Genomic DNA, 4720 nt, shown 5'->3' with positions numbered 1-4720 from the left:
GAGATAGTTCTCCTCTCTCTTCAGTGTCTCAGGGACTTCCAAGTTGAGCGCAGGGTTGCCTTACTTCGTGGCTTCCTCATCTGTTGCCCTCCTGAGCATCCAAGCACAGTCAGGACAGCAGAATTAGAACAGGCGTTCGCAAGGTGGCGACAGGGAGGTGGCAGACTTTAACAAGCTCACCCTCCTGTTCTCCAGGACTGTTTCAAGCTGGCTTCAGTCTCAACTTTCCTATGTGACCCCCTACCTGAGCATCTGATGACCAAGCATCCTGCCCCAAGAAGAGGGCAGAACAGCCATCAGATGGGCACTGGCCTCCAAGCCTTCCAGCCTCATCTACACGACCTCCCCCACCTCCTGTGACGGTGGATGGTGGCTCACCCGAAGCCTCACTCCAGTAGTTCACAGCTCCATCCTTGCATCTCTTTCTCTCGGATCTAAATGCTTTGTCTCTTTGTGAAAGAAAACCTTTCCTCAACTCCTTGCCCTTCTGCTCTCATTCGCAGTTGAGCTTGTCAAGAGACGCATCTGCATACCCTTCGGGTCCCTCAGCTCACTCCGGGTGGGTCTCTGACCCTGACCCTGACCCTGAACATGCTCTCTCGGCACTGCCTTGTGGAGCTCTCCCAGGACCTGTGTGTTGCCAAATCTATGGGACAAAATTAAACATCCATCAGCCCTGGGATCAGCTACCCACTCCAGCATTCTGGCCTGGAGAATTCCATGGACCGAGGAGCCTGGCGGGCTACAGTCCATGGGGTCGCAAAGGGTCAGACATGACTGAGTGACTTTCATTCATTTCAGTCTCGCCCTCTGAGTCCCTTTTTCATGTTCGTTTCCATTATGGTTGTCACAGAACGATCAGGGCAGTTCCCGGGCTGTACAATATGACCTTGTGGTTTATGAGGGCAGTTGTCTCTTGATCTTACCTTTTCTCTTGCTCACATCCTCCCCGGAAGGCTTCTGTAGAGAAGAGGGCACCTGCCGTCCTGGACTGGCCCTGTGGCAGTCATACAGTAAGTCACCAACCGGGGTGCTGTGCCAGACTCCAGTTGTTTAGTAGACGGATAGGTGTGATCACTGACCTAGAGCCAGACATCCTGGAATGTGAAGTCAAATGGGCCTTAGAAAGCATCACTACGAACAAAGCTAGTGGAGGTGATGGAATTCCAGTTGAGCTATTCCAAATCCTGAAAGATGATACTGTGAAAGTGCTGCACCCAATATACCAGCAAATTTGGAAAACTCAGCAGTGGCCACAGAACTGGAAAAGGTCAGTTTTCATTCCAATCCCAAAGAAAGGCAATGCCAAAGAATGCTCAAACTACTGCACAATTGCACTCATCTCACATGCTAGTAAAGTAATGCTCAAAATTCTCCAAGCCAGGCTTCGGCAATATGTGAACCGTGAACTTCCTGATGTTCAAGCTGGTTTTAGAAAAGGCAGAGGAACCAGAGATCAAATTGCCAACATCTGCTGCATCATAGAAAAAGCAAGAGAGTTCCAGAAAAACATCTATTTCTGCTTTATTGACTATGCCAAAGCCTTTGACTGTGTGGATCACAATAAACTGTGGAAAATTCTTCAAGAATGGGAATACCAGACCACCTGACCTGCCTCTTGAGAAATTTGTATGCAGGTCAGGAAGCAACAGTTAGAACTGGACATGGAACAACAGACTGGTTCCAAATAGAAAAAGGAGTTCGTCAAGGCTGTATATCGTCACCCTGCTTATTTAACTTATAAGCAGAGTACATCATGAGAAACACTGGACTGGAAGAAACACAAACTGGAATCAAGATTGCTGGGAGAAATATCAGTAACCTCAGATGTGCAGATGACACCACCCTCATGGCAGAAAGTGAAGAGGAACTCAAGAGCCTCTTGATGAAAGTAAAAGTGGAGAGTGAAAAAGTTGGCTTAAAGCTCAACATTCAGAAAACGAAGATCATGGCATCCGGTCCCACCACTTCATGGGAAATAAATGGGGAAACAGTGGAAACAGTGTCAGACTTTATTTTTCTGGGCTCCAAAATCACTACAGATGGTGACTGCATCCATGAAATTAAAAGACGCTTACTCCTTGGAAGGAAAGTTACGACCAACCTAGATAGCATATTGAAAAGCAGAGACATTACTTTGCCAACAAAGGTTCATCTAGTCAAGGCTATGGTTTTTCCTGTGGTCATGTATGGATGTGAGAGTTGGACTGTGAAGAAGGCTGAGTGCCAAAGAATTGATGCTTTTGAACTGTGGTGTTGGAGAAGACTCTTGAGAGTCCCTTGGACTGCAAGGAGATCCAACCAGTCCATTCTGAAGGAGATCAGCCCTGGGATTTCCTTGGAAGGAATGATGCTGAAGCTGAAACTCCAGTACTTTGGCCACCTCATGTGACGAGTTGACTCATTGGAAAAGACTCTGATGCTGGGAGGGATTGGGGGCAGGAGGAGAAGGGGATGACAGAGGATGAGATGGCTGGATGGCATCACTGACTCGATGGACGTGAGTCTCAGTGAATTCCGGGAGTTGGCGATAGACAGGGAGACCTGGCGTGCTGCGATTCATGGGGTCGCAAAGAGTCGGACACGACTGAGCGACTGATCTGATCTGATCTGATCTGGGGTAAAACAGGCCACTTCTTCCGTTACTCTCTCCCTTCACCCTTCACAAGGCACTCCAGGCTATTCAGGCAACAGTGAATTTCTTACCCAGGAGTCAGGAGAGCTTCTAGAGTTAACAAGCACCAGGCCCGAGATCTAAGCTCTGGCTACTCTGCACTTCCCCTTGAAGCTCACTAGGGGAGACACCCAAAGACTCATGCCCATAAAATAAAGCCATGAAAAGATGCTGCATCTCACTGCTAGTAAAAGAAAATGCAAATTAAAATCTCAGGGAGATACCATTTCATTTTGCTTGGCAAAACATTTAAAGGTTGATGATACCAAGTGTAGGCAACTATGTGGAGAGTTCAAAGTTCTACAGATGGGAGGATACATCGGTAGAACCACTTTGGAGGGAAGTCTAGTGACTGTCTGAAGACTTGAAGATGCTCCTCCCCCATGACTCAGGCATCCTACTTCTAAGATTATGCTTCAGAAGAGCGTGAGAGCCTCATTGGTACAAGAATCTTCTTACAAGGTCACTCCTAACATTAAAAAAAATGCAAAGCAACCAGAAAATTAATTTTTAAAATTGTGGCCTATTTTTATAGAAGTTAAAATGAATGAACTGCAGCCACAGGGATCAACACGATATAAGCAAAGGCAAATGGTGGAGTGGAAAGAAGTGAGTAAGGAATGTCCAGTATGATTTCACTGGGAAAAAGTTTTAGGACCTGAAAATCAGTACTGTAAGATATGTATGGATGCACACATGGGTATTAAGAGTATAAAATACTCATGGGAATGATAACACAACCTTATGATGGTGGTTTCTTCTGAAGAAAGGGGAACAATGTGCAGGAAACTTCAACTCATCTCCTGTTTTATTTCTTAAAAGTAAAACATCTGAAGCAAAAATGGCTTAGTGTTAAATTTGATAAAGCCAAATAGTATGTACATTTTAATACTCTACCCTTGTCTGTATGCTTGATATGTTTTCCAATAGGTTCAATCAATTAATGAAAAAAACTACTTAGGCCTCCCCAAGGGAAGGGGACATGAAGGCTCCCTCTCACTCCAGATGGTCCAGACTTTGCATCCACCACTGGCCTCCCTTCTTCAAGACACTTAGGTGAAAAACTCTAAAGCACAATGTGGAAAATTCTACTCGCTCCCCGGGCCAAGCTTGTCTCCAGAGTCAATACCACATCGTGCATCTGAGCCTTTGGTCTGGGTAGTGGTCCAGCTTCAGTCTGACATGAGGAATTATGGTGTTTCGGAGCCAGACCGACTGGGTCTGAATGCTGTTTCTGCCACTTACCTGAGGGGCCTTGGATGAATTACTCCAATTCTTTGTGCCATAGGATGGAGGGAGCATGGGTGGAGGAGAGGGTGGCCCAGGCAGCTGGCAAGGTGAACAGGGGCAGCTCCGCGGGGCTGGTGACTCTCGTCTTGTGTGGAAATCTGCTGCTTCCTACAGAGTGATCAGTGCTTATTTACACACGGCAATAGGAAATGGCAACATTCTGTCCACTCACCCCAAACCACGTAGGGCACTGAGTTATTCTAGCCTCAGTTCTTTCTGTTTCAGTTCTAACATGAGTGGGATGGAGGAGAGGCAGTCCCACTTAGAGCAAATTTGCTGTGGATGGCAGCAGACCCTTGGATGGAGCAGAAAAGAAACCAAAGTTTCCTCAGTCACAGACCAGCCGAGAGGCCCTGCCTCTGTGAAAATGCTTGCCTGGGTTTGCCTTTTTATACCAAGCCTTTATGGAAACACGGCCACCACCTGTCTGCCGAGTTGTCCAGAGTAGCCAGGAAACCCTTGGACTTCCAGGTTTCTGCTTCTCAGAGTTACAGCCACATCTCAGTGGCCCCCACAGCCCGAAGGGACCACACAGACTTCTCCATCCTGTTGGCCTTATCTGCCTCTAGGTGCTTTCACATGCGAGGCCTTCTGTGACCCTTACAGTTGGTGCTGAGATGGGGGGCTGTGGACGGTTCTGGGTTGGGTCGGGTCCTCCCCTAATTCATATGTTGAAGTCCTACTTCCCGGCACCACAGAACATGACCTCCTTTGGAAATGGAGTCATTACAGATGTAATGAATTAGGTTGAGGTCA

Source organism: Bos mutus, chromosome 24 (assembly GCF_027580195.1).
Source record: "Bos mutus isolate GX-2022 chromosome 24, NWIPB_WYAK_1.1, whole genome shotgun sequence".
Taxonomy (NCBI): Eukaryota; Metazoa; Chordata; class Mammalia; order Artiodactyla; family Bovidae; genus Bos; species Bos mutus.
The sequence above is the reverse complement of the archived record's forward strand: the minus strand, read 5'-3'. Positions refer to the sequence as shown.